The sequence below is a fragment of the Pseudophryne corroboree genome, chromosome 6, assembly GCF_028390025.1.
Source record: "Pseudophryne corroboree isolate aPseCor3 chromosome 6, aPseCor3.hap2, whole genome shotgun sequence".
Lineage (NCBI taxonomy): Eukaryota > Metazoa > Chordata > Amphibia > Anura > Myobatrachidae > Pseudophryne > Pseudophryne corroboree.
Window position 1 is genome coordinate 187,060,300 of NC_086449.1, and position 13,433 is coordinate 187,073,732.

Genomic DNA, 13,433 nt, shown 5'->3' on the forward strand with positions numbered 1-13,433 from the left:
ATATGCAATACTCCCTTGACAAACTTCTGGACTTCAGGAACTGAAGCCAATTCTTTCTGGAAGAAAATCGACAGGGCCGAAATTTGAACCTTAATGGACCCCAATTTGAGGCCCATAGACACTCCTGTTTGCAGGAAATGCAGGAATCGACCGAGTTGAAATTTCTTCGTGGGGCCTTCCTGGCCTCACACCACGCAACATATTTTCGCCCCATGTGGTGATAATGTTGTGCGGTCACCTCCTTCCTGGCTTTGACCAGGGTAGGAATGACCTCTTCCGGAATGCCTTTTTCCCTTAGGATCCGGCGTTCCACCGCCATGCCGTCAAACGCAGCTGCGGTAAGTCTTGGAACAGACATGGTACTTGCTGAAGCAAGTCCCTTCTTAGCGGCAGAGGCCATAAGTCCTCTGTGAGCATCTCTTGAAGTTCCGGGTACCAAGTCCTTCTTGGCCAATCCGGAGCCATGAGTATAGTTCTTACTCCTCTACGTCTTATAATTCTCAGTACCTTAGGTATGAGAAGCAGAGGAGGGAACACATACACCGACTGGTACACCCACGGTGTTACCAGAACGTCCACAGCTATTGCCTGAGGGTCTCTTGACCTGGCGCAATACCTGTCCCGTTTTTTGTTCAGACGGGACGCCATCATGTCCACCTTTGGTATTTCCCAACGGTTCACAATCATGTGGAAAAACTTCCCGATGAAGTTTCCACTCTCCCGGGTGGAGGTCGTGCCTGCTGAGGAAGTCTGCTTCCCAGTTTCCATTCCCGGAATGAAACACTGCTGACAGTGCTATCACATGATTTTCCGCCCAGCGAAAAGTCCTTGCAGTTTTTGCCATTGCCCTCCTGCTTCTTGTGCCGCCCTGTCTGTTTACGTGGGCGACTGCCGTGATGTTTTTCCCACTGGATCAATACCGGCTGACCTTGAAGCAGAGGTCTTGCTAAGCTTAGAGCATTATAAAATTACCCTTAGCTCCAGTATATTTATGTGGAGAAAAATCTCCAGACTTGATCACACTCCCTGGAAATTTTTTCCTTGTGTGACTGCTCCCCAGCCTCTCGGGCTGGCCTCCGTGGTCACCAGCATCCAATCCTGAATGCCGAATCTGCGGCCCTCTAGAAGATGAGCACTCTGTAACCACCACAGGAGAGACACCCTTGTCCTTGGATATAGGGTTATCCGCTGATGCATCTGAAGATGCGATCCGGACCATTTGTCCAGCAGATCCCACTGAAAAGTTCTTGCGTGAAATCTGCCGAATGGAATTGCTTCGTAGGAAGCCTCTTTTCCTGGTTTTAGGAGGTTCCTGACTAGCTCGGATAACTCCCTGGCTTTCTCTTCAGGGAGAAACACCTTTTTCTGGACTGTGTCCAGAATCATCCCTAGGCACAGCAGACGTGTCGTCGGGAACAGCTGCGATTTTGGAATATTTAGAATCCACCCGTGCTGTTGTAGCAGTATCCGAGATAGTGCTACTCCGACCTCCAACTGTTCCCTGGACTTTGCCCTTATCAGGAGATCGTCCAAGTAAGGGATAATTAAGACGCCTTTTCTTTGAAGAAGAATCATCATTTCGGCCATTACCTTGGTAAAGACCCGGGGTGCCGTGGACAATCCAAACGGCAGCGTCTGAAACTGATAGTGACAGTTCTGTACCACGAACCTGAAGTACCCTTAGTGAGAAGGGCAAATTTGGGACATGGAGGTAAGCATCCCTGATGTCCCGGGACACTATATAGTCCCCTTCTTCCTGGTTCGTTATCACTGCTCTGAGTGACTCCATCTTGATTTGAACCTTTGTAAGTGTTCAAATTTTTTTAGATTTAGAATAGGTCTCACCTAGCCTTCTGGCTTCAGTACCACAATATAGTGTGGAATAATACCCCTTTCCTTGTTGTAGGAGGGGTAATTTGATTATCACCTGCTGGGAATACAGCTTGTGAATTGTTTCCCATACTGCCTCCTTGTCGGAGGGAGACCTTGGTAAAGCAGACTTCAGGAGCCTGCGAGGGGGAAACGTCTCGACATTCCAATCTGTACCCCTGGGATACTACTTGTAGGATCCAGGGGTCCTGTACGGTCCCAGCGTCATGCTGAGAGCTTGGCAGAAGCGGTGGAAGGCTTCTGTTCCTGGGAATGGGCTGCCTGCTGCAGTCTTCTTCCCTTTCCTCTATCCCTGGGCAGATATGACTCTTATAGGGACGAAAGGACTGAGGCTGAAAAGACGGTGTCTTTTTCTGCAGAGATGTGACTTAGGGTAAAAACGGTGGATTTTCCAGCAGTTGCCGTGGCCACCAGGTCCGATGGACCGACCCCAAATAACTCCTCTTCCTTTATACGGCAATACACCTTTGTGCCGTTTGGAATCTGCATCACCTGACCACTGTCGTGTCCATAAACATCTTGTGGCAGATATGGACATCGCACTTACTCTTGATGCCAGAGTGCAAATATCCCTCTGTGCATCTCGTATATATAGAAATGCATCCTTTAAATGCTCTATAGTCAATAAAATACTGTCCCTGTCAAGGGTATCAATATTTTTAGTCAGGGAATCCGACCAAGCCACCCCAGCTCTGCACATCCAGGCTGAGGCGATCGCTGGTCGCAGTATAACACCAGTATGTGTGTATATACTTTTTATGATATTTTCCAGCCTCCTGTCAGCTGGCTCCTTGAGGACGGCCCTATCTATAGACGGTACCGCCACTTGTTTTGATAAGCGTGTGAGCGCCTTATCCACCCTAAGGGGTGTTTCCCAACGCGCCCTAACTTCTGGCGGGAAAGGGTATACCGCCAATAATTTTCTATCGGGGGGAACCCACGCATCATCACACACTTCCTTTAATTTATCTGATTCAGGAAAAACTACAGGTAGTTTTTTCACATCCCACATAATACCCTCTTTTGTGGTACTTGTAGTATCAGAAATATGTAACACCTCCTTCATTGCCCTTAACATGTAACGTGTGGCCCTAAAGGGAAATACGTTTGTTTCTTCACCGTCGACACTGAAATCAGTGTCCGTGTCTGTGTCTGTCGACCGACTGAGGTAAAAGGACGTTTTAACGCCCCTGACGGTGTTTGAGACGCCTGGACAGGTACTAATTTGTTTGCCAGCCGTCTCATGTCGCCAACCGACCTTGCAGCGTGTTGACATTATCACGTAATTCCATAAATAAGCCATCCATTCCGGTGTCGACTCCCTAGAGAGTGACATCACCATTACAGGCAATTTGCTCCGCCTCCTCACCAACATCGTCCTCATACATGTCGACACACACGTACCGACATATAGCACACACACACAGGGAATGCTCTGATAGAGGACAGGACCCCACTAGCCCCTTGGGAGAGTTTGCCAGCACACACCAAAGCGCTATATTTTACAGGGATAGCCTTATAATAAGTGCTCCCTTATAGCTGCTTTTATAAAATCACAATTTCGCCAAATTTTGCCCCCCCCTCTCTTGATTTAACCCTGTTTCTGTAGTGCAGTGCAGGGGAGAGCCTGGGAGCCTTCCTGACCAGCGGAACTGTGTGAGGAAATGGCGCTGTGTGCTGAGGAGATAGGCCCCGCCCCCTTTTCGGCGGGCTCGTCTCCCGCTTAAAAATGGATTCTGGCAGGGGTTAAATATCTCCATATAGCCCCGGAGGCTATATGTGAGGTATTTTTTGCCAAAAAAAGGATTTTCATTGCTGCCCAGGGCGCCCCCCCCCCAGCGCCCTGCACCCTCAGTGACTGCCGTGTGAAGTGTGCTGAGAGCAATGGCGCACAGCTGCAGTGCTGTGCGCTACCTTAAGAAGACTGAGGAGTCTTCTGCCGCCGATTCTGGACCTTCTTCTCTTTTCAGCATCTGCAAGGGGGCCGGCGGCGAGGCTCCGGTGACCATCCAGGCTGTACCTGTGATCGTCCCTCTGGAGCTAATGTCCAGTAGCCAAAGAAGCCAATCCATCCTGCACGCAGGTGAGTTCACTTCTTCTCCCCTAAGTCCCTCGATGCAGTGATCATGTTGCCAGCAGGACTCACTGTAAAATAAAAAACCTAAGCTAAACTTTTCTAAGCAGCTCTTTAGGAGAGCCACCTAGATTGCACCCTTCTCGGCCGGGCACAAAAACCTAACTGAGGCTTGGAGGAGGGTCATAGGGGGAGGAGCCAGTGCACACCACCTGATCCTAAAGCTTTACTTTTTGTGCCCTGTCTCCTGCGGAGCCGCTATTCCCCATGGTCCTTTCAGGAACCCCAGCATCCACTAGGACGATAGAGAAAAAATATAATACTTACTCAGAAACCTTGGGTTGTTACAGAATATGCTTCTGTGTTCAAGCATGAGCACGGAAGACTGTTGGATAGCATCTAACTGTAGCCAGTACAGGAAACCATAACATGGATGAATACATGGAGAATAAAAAAGAAGATGGCATAAAGTAGATTTGCACAACATAAAGAGACTACACCACGCATGTCCAAACTGCGGCCCTCCAGCTGTTGTGAAACTACATATCCCAGCATGCCCTGAGACAGTTTTGCTGTCAGAGAATGCTAAAGCTGTGTCAGGGCATGCAGGGATGTGTAGTTTGTCAACAGCTGTAGGGCCGCAGTTTGGACATGCCTGGACTACACAATGATAAGTTAAAACATACAGTAGTGCCACCTACTGCATACTTACCTCATCTCCTGGAACTTGAAACTCATGATTTTTAGGGCAGTCCCCTGCACCCCCGGTAGAGTGGGTACTCCTCCTGCCTCCCACTCATTTCCTAGTGTAGTGGGCAGGATTGGGAGAATAACGCCCGGGGCAGAAGCAGAGGCGTCACCAGGTGTGGTGACACCCGGTGCACCACCCACTCACCAAGCCGCGGCCGCCTGAAAAGGAGGCATGACCTGATTTATTGGGGCATGGCCTCGCGGATCTCCTCTTGACTCCGGGAGCGTGTCCAGCTTCCCTGGAGATGCTGGCTGTCCCCAGAGACTGTGCAGCGTGCAGTGCCGGCTCCTTATCTGTGACAGCAGGAGCCAAGTGCTGCAGAGGATTATCACACCGCAGCACTCGGCTCCTGTCACTACAAAAGAGACGGCACTTTGGTGTCACCCCTTCCGAGGGTGACACCTGGGTGCGGGCCGCACCCCCCGCACCTGTCTTCTGACACCACTGGGCAGAAGGGCCTCTATGCTATTTGTGCCATTCTGGACCCGTCACTATTAATATTTGTGCAATTCATGTAATTTTGCCATGAGGAGGTTAGGCCTAATGATGTAAATAGTCTTTCCTCACTTCCATCACTGACCACCTGTATTAGAGTGTTAAAGTCGGCAAGTATGGCCTACAGTACTGTCCCACAGTAACACTCAGTCTACACAGATACAATCCTTCAACACCCTGTTTTAGTCTACCATTGTTTTCGTAATAACTTATGCCTTTCTCCTTTTTAGGGTGCAAGCATTTTTTTATATTCCTGAATAAATATGAAGCAAAGTACATATGGGAGCAGTGGAAGTACTGTACTTTTTGTTGGCTACAGTGAGAGTTCCAAAGGATAAAGAATCCTAGACCCAAGAACAGACAAGGTAACTATCATCAAACGGGTCACTTTTTTGTTGAAGATCTAACATGGTTCAGTGGCATCGCTAATCCACCACTAAGATATGGAGGAGAGATTCAACAGTAGGTTTGGCTGGATGGAGACAAAGTACCAACCTACCGGCTCCTGTCATTTTCCAAACACAGCCTGCAACATGGCAGTTGGCTGGTACTTTGGTCTTTTTACTAAGCCTTGGATGGAGATAAAGTAGACAGAGATAAAATACCAGCCAACCAGCTCCTAACTATCATTTTTCAAATGCAGCCTGTGAGATGACAGTTAGGAGCTGATTGGCTGGTACTTTATCTCCGTTGACTTTATCTCCATCCAAGGCTTAGTAAATATGTTTAAAAAATGTCAGTTATTAGGAGCTGGTTGGTTGGTTGGTACTTCATCTCCATCCACTTTATCTACATCCAAGGCATTTTGTTAATTGATAAAAATAAACTATTAACATTTCTATTTTTGAAGGCATTCTTACTTTGCCGCATTTTTTCAACACCTGCCTAAAACTTTTGCACAGTACTCCCCTCTCTCTCTCTCTCTCTCTCTCTCTCTCTCTCTCTCTCTTTATTTATTTATTATAAAGAGGCTCAGACAGTTCTGCACATTGTATTTTGGATTTCAGATTTGCCAACCCCCACACAAAGCAATACCTGGGCCCCATTAATTTCTTTTTCCAGGGAGAGACAGTAGGTCTAATTCAAATGTGGTTGTTTTTACCCGGCCGCTCCCCATTCCCACCCCCAAACGCTGTCTTCCTGTCACTCACTTTGCGACTACTTTATCGGTGCGACTGTCATCGCAACTCACTCACTGCATGTGTGCACTGCGGCTCAGACACATGCGCAGTAAGAGACCATTGACCAATTTGTGTACAATAGCCATTTTGCAACAGCATCTGAATTAGGCCCAGTGAGCAAAGAGCTTTGATAAGATACTGTAGGTCTTGAGAGCTTGTTTGAAGCTAGAAGGTTGCTATGCACATCTTCACTTTATTTCTCCAAAGGGCAGATTTATTAACATTTTTTTTTAACTAAAATAATGTGAAAAGGGGTGTTTTTCCGCACTTTTCACATATTGTAGCATCACTTGAATGTATTAAAGTGCTTTTGGAGTAGTTTTCATGAAAAACTGCTCCAAACTCTTCTTCAGCAGAGAAAGCTGTGTGGGGACTCGGCAGTGTGATCAGCTATGTGTGTTTGATGAACACACAAGCTGATCACTGTGACCACTGTGACCGGAAGTCCTCGAGGAGCACTATCAGAGCTCATTTTGGCTCCCAGTGCAAACAGTAAAAAAAATCTCCCCCTCCCCCCCCAAACAGGCATTATAAAAAGTAATATTTTATAGAGGGGGCGTGACCTCACTAAAGTGGGCATGACCTCCATAAAATGGGAAGTGGTCTTTCAAGAAAATACTACCTTACAGGACAAACAAAAAATGTCCCCATATTATGCCCCATACAGTAATGCCCCCTGCACCATAATATGTCCCACACAATAATGCCCCTGCACCATAATATGCCCCACACAATAATTCCCCCTGCACCATAATATGCCCCACACAATAATGCTCCCTGCACCATATTATGCCCCCAACAGTAATGTCCCCTGCACCATAATATGCCCCACACAATAATGCCCCCTGCACTATAATAATACTTACACTGTGTAACTAACTACACAGTAATGCCCCTGAAATGTATTATGCCCCACACCGTACTGCCCAGCATAACTGATTATGCCCCACAGTTATGCCCTGGCCTACCCCATTGTTAGTACCTGTTTGCTCATTGTAAGGGGTTTCACACTGCGGTCCGCCTCCCATTTGGTGCCCACGGTCACTGCAGCATTTCCTGGCAGGTCCCCGGCGGCTCCTGGCACTAACGGGTATTGGCGTCCCTGACAGATGCTAGAGGTTCAGTAGGACCTCTAGCATCTTTCTCCTCTATGGTGACAGCCATTTTGGGTAGGACATTTTAGCAGTAAAGTGGTTTCCAAAAAAATGTGTTTGTGGTTTGTTTATGCAACATAACTTAATTTCAAAGTCAAAAATGTATTTAGGGCTAAGGTGTTTAAGTACGTACACTATTCAGGTAGTACATTAAGGGGATTTGGTATTCAAACTTATGTAAGAACAGGATTTAGTGGGAACATTTGACCTAACATGGTTTATTTTAATGTTCATTTACACATACATGTATAAATGTGTCCTCCTGAAGTCAAGCTAAACGGACACAAGGTGCCACTTTTTGCACGTTTTTCCCTGGAAAATGTATCTTATTCACAATGGGAGGCAATAGGACGCACAAGCAGATACTGCTGCTTAAAATAATATGCGACATGGCTATTTTCTGTGTGTACTTGCGGCTGTATCGGCATACCAAATTATGTTACAGTGTTTGGCAGAAAAACACTGTAATATATAATTTCGTATGAAGATACAGCCACAATTATACACAGAATATAGGAATGCTGCATATCATTTTAATCAGCAGTATCTTCTTGTGCCTCCTATTGCATCCCTTTGTGAATAAGACGCATTTTCCGGGGACAAAATGTGTAAAAATGACATGTACAGTAAATGGACTGGTTTGAGAGATCAGAGTATTTTTGTTTGACTTTATGGTTAGAAATAATTTTAAAAAAATTATAAAATTAAATACAACTCACAAGTTTGCAAAATGTCTGACTTTTACGGCAAAATCTGACATTTTACAAACTCAGCTCCCATTACATCCCGCCTGTGGTTTCTGATTATTAAATACATGTTGATGAGGAACCAGTAAGGAATAACCCTGGCTGAGGATATATGTTGGATGCAAAAGAGCATCTTGTATTATTGAAAACGTTGCATGCAAAGCAGAATATGTGCAGAGCTGAAGACAGGTTCCAGTTAGCAACAGTGGCATATGTGTCTGCTTTATGCCAGGCACACGTCACAGACTCTTATGTTCCATTTGTGCTTATGTTGTAAACCATTTGTTTTATGTACAATTCATTTACTATTTAAGCAGTATTCATTTACTATTAGGCATCAATTGAACTGCAGAAATCTCTCTAAAGCTGTGTAAACACGGCGCAATGCACAGCACAGCCCGATATTGACTATTTGACGTGGCCAGAGCCCAGCCCCGCCGATATAGGTGGTCATTCCGAGTTGTTCGCTAACTGTTTTCGTTCGCAGCGCAGCGATTAGGTAAAAAAGCGGCACTTCTGCGCATGCGGTGCAATGCGCACGCGCGACGTACTTTCACAACAGTCGATGCAGTTTCACACAAGGTCTAGCGACGCTTTTCAGTCACACTGCTCGCCGTAGAGTGATTGACAGGAAGTGGGTGTTTCTGGGAGGTAACTGACCGTTTTCGGGGAGTGTGTGTAAAAACACAGGCATGTCAGATACAAACGCAGGCGTGCCTGGGGAAACGCAGGAGTGGCTGGCCGAACGCAGGGCGTGTTCGTGACGTCAAAACAGGAACTAAACAGCCTCAAGTGAGTAGGTCTGGAGCTGCTCAGAAACTGCACAATCTTTTTTTGTAGCAGCGCTGCGATCCTATCGTTCGCACTTCTGCTAAGCTAAGATACACTCCCAGAGGGCGGCGGCTTAGCGTTTGCACTGCTGCTAAAAGCAGCTAGCGAGCGAACAACTCGGAATGAGGGCCATAGTCAGTGTTGGGCTGCTTGCACAATCTATTTTGTCTTGCGATGTCGATCCCGCGGGACCGCGCATCGACATCGCAAGCTGTGTACACACGGTGACATCTGCACTAACTTTCCTTACAATTTTGACTATATAGTCAAAATCGTAAGGTAAGTTAAGTGCATATTGCACCGTGTGTATGCACCTTATGACACAGAAGCAGCTGCAAATCTCGCATACACAAAAAAAGTAAATGTGCTTAAACATGATTACATAAGCATATACCTAAGCAACCATGAAACTAGCCAATCACCTGCAAACAATATAGCCCTTCCCGGCATACAGTACATGAGTATTCTGGGTGCGGATCAATAGATCTACGTGAAAAGATAGACAGTCAATAGGTACACCTCAAATGGTCAACATGCAAAAGTTAGTGTACCGCGTTTGCTCGCCATGCTTCGGACAAGTTGCCTCACTCCACTACTGCTGCGCTCGGCACAAGTTACTATTCCCAATTGAAGTCCACGTGGATGGCAAAGGATGAAAAAGTTGAAAAAAAACCCTCCACCTGGGGTTAGAGATAATGACATCCGAGTTGGCCGGAGGTGCAGGTTCCCGGCAGGGAGTATACAGCCATGCCCCTCTACTACCCACCTGGCTACCTACCATGGGGGCGAGAGAGCCATGTTGGCAAGAATGACCTAAACAAGCACCCTACTTCTTTATCTAATTTCGGTAACGTTGCTCTTCAACTTGAGAACTTGTTTATTGCATCAAAATAATAGACGCAGTGGTGCGTCCACTCTCTAATTGGAAGTCTTTCACTTAACTGAACTCCACCCATTGGCTGGTGCAGACTTCTGCTCCACTGCAAACTCCATCTTGTTCTGCAGCTCCATGTGCTTCAGTGAAAATCTAGGCACATGCATGTTAGTTAAACCACACGGTGCCACCATAGAACATTTTTCCACAGCGCACTAGCGCATTTTGCTTGCTAGAAATAAGGCCCACATGCACCATCCTTCTGACACATCTTTTCTTGCTCGGTGAATAAAGTTTGTTTGCTTCTCGAGGAATGCATCACCTTTAAATACCTTTCACATATCTCAAATAATGTGCCAGTTTCAGTTTCTAGTACTTAAACAAATACAAGGGTGGATATCACCGCAAACGAAGTATTTACCTGTATAGGTAAGGGTATTGATAACAAGTACAGAAACAAGTTGTGTCTTGCGCCAGTCAGTGCATTTAAGCAAACACACCCGTAAACTGCACCAGGGGCGGATTGGGCCACCAGGACAGTGGGTAAATTCACGCTTGGCCGGTCCTATTACCCCTTCTACCTGCCCAGGATGAATCATGCGTCCGCCAGACTGTTGCCGGTTGCCGCACTTCTGGAATTTCTGTTCCACACTGTGGAATGGAAATCCCAGCATGTTGCACCTTGCCCATTTACTTGTGCCCTGGCGCCATTCTGTCCCCCCGGTGACAATCTGCAGGTCCGCTGTGCTGACAGGCTGCTAAACTGCCTGAGCTCACTCCACCCGTCAGCTCTTCACGCCTGCTGCGCTCTCCATCCTCCTTGTATGCGGAGAGCACAACCTGGAGCAGGTTTAATAACCATTTTATCAAGGATGACTGAGAAGGAACAGAGCAAAATGGAGCATGTGTTACCTTGCACCACTATAGGAGAGCACTGGAAAATGAGCAATGTTGCTTTACCGTAATTCAGAGTGATGTCTTTTCCATATCCATCTTTATGAACAGTGGAAAATGAGAAATGTACTACAGAATGTAAAACAGTTACATTAGTGATAATCTAAGGTCAGAAAGAGCAGACAGGTTAATAAAAAAATAGATGTAGTCTTTTCTTTCTTTTATTTTTTTAATCCCATGTAATCAGGATTAAATTTTGGGCTACACTAAGTAATTTGCAGATTTTGTAACAAATGCAGCAGCTACTATTGATGCAGTTGTGTCCTTGTACAAAAGGTACAAGTGCATCGACACATGAATTCATGTAGAGTGGCATGGCAGGAATTTCCTACTAGAAATGTATTCAGATACATTAGAGGTCACAAAGCACCAAGCAGCAGCTCTGCAGCATCGGATGTTCTGAGTATCTCAAGACTCATGCTCGTTAGACAAAAAGTATTTATTTTAGTTTGGGCTACCACAGATCAGGAAAGATAAGAAGGAAAAACATACTTAATGAAGTGTGGGATACAGTCTTTCATTCTAAAGTGTGTGTTATTTTTGTGTTTCTTTTTTTGGGGGGGTCTTGGGAATTGGGATTACTGCGTTGAACAAAACTTTTCCACTCCAGGGGTCACAGTCTTTATATATAAACAGCCTATGAGTAAGTAGAAGAACTTACTCTCCTTTCATCATGTCGGGCAGACTCTGAGAGGGTGGGTATGCGGTTTATTGCTTCCTCCCAAGAGATACCAATCCTACATGGACTAGCAGAGGGCTGCTTTTCATCGTGGAGGCAGGAACCCATGCTGGTCAAGGATTTGCAAGAAAACCTTACATGGGAATGATATTACAGTATATTACAATATAGGATGACACCTGATTACCACCATATCTGATCTTGCTCCGAATTTGAGATGTTTTGTTTAGGGTTAGTGGTCATGTGGTATCATAACGTCTGTATTTATGTTTCATGGGTTTTTTATTACTCTTTTTTTTTTAGTTAAGAGCACCCTCTATGATGCCCATACATCTGGCAAGTATCAGAGAAATTCCCCATTTTGTTGATGGCTGGGTCAGGGATTTAGGAAAATCCTACATGTTGGAGGGTTACGGTCATTAGGTCGACACGACTTAGGTCAACACTCATTAGGTTGACCACTGAAGGTCGACAATGGCATTAGGTCGGCATGCATTAGGTCGACATGGCTGTTAGGTCGACATGTACTAGGTCAAAAGGTCGACATGAGTTTTTCAATTTTATTTTTATTTTTTAGATTTTTTCATATTTAACGATCCACGTGGACTACGATTGGAACGGTAATACGATTGGAACGAAGCATGGCAAGCGAAGCGAGCCACGCGAGGGGACATGGTGCACTAATTTGGGTTCCCCGTCACTTTACGGAGAAAACGACACCAAAAACAGTCAAAAACCTCATGTCGACCTTTTGACATGTCGACCTTGTACATGTCGACCTAATGACCACGTCGACCTATTGTCCCTGTCGACCTAATGCATGTCGACCCTCCAAGGTTGACCTAATGACTGTCGACCTAAGTTGTGTCTATCCAACGACCCATACCCATGTTGGAAATCCTTAATTTACCCTTTCCAACCAAAAAAATGCCGATGATCGATGAGTAGTGGATTTCTAACATGCTGTATTTTGCCTTTCCCCAAACCAATCACTGTTCATCATCATACACTGATTGGCGGATCGAACTGCCAATCGGATCTGCAGAATGGGGAACTGCAGCTCAGATGTATGGCCGCAGCTGTAATGGGAGGCTGTATCCTTATTATAGGATTCATAGCCCACAAAATGAAAGGGAGAGCTGAAACATAATTTTCCTTATTAAAATGATCAAGTATCAATTTTACCAAGGAAACTAAAATGAAAATCAGCTGCTTAATAAAATGTATGACCGATCTCATACAGTTACTGTATTAAATGTTTTAGTGCATAGGACATAGCAAATAAAAATCCATAACATATAATATCATGTTAGCACAATGCAAAGTGCAATCACATACATTCTTCTACTGCTAATGATAAGAAAAAAAAATGGATCAATCCTCCTCATTCAGAGAAAACGCTCTCTCTGCCTGTAAATGGCTAGTCTCATTATTAGATCTGGAGCGGATTGACACTGCTTGTAATGTCAATACAGTGAGATGGTTGGCAGTTAATACTGCACTAATGTGACACAAATCCAAAACTTCCTCAATTAGATGGAGAAAAAACATCTTAACTTGATTGAAATATGCAAACGTCAATGCTGGGGGTTCCGGATGACACGCCGACCGGAAGAATGCAGACAGCAAAAAGACCAACAACAGAAGACAGACAGACACCAGTCAGACAGTGGTGAAACACCGACAGATAAAACTCAGACACAGGTAATATATAGACAATGGAAACACCAACAAGGCCAACAGCCCAACAGGACAAAAACAGACAATTCATAAGTCAGACAACAGTCACATAGATAACCCCAAA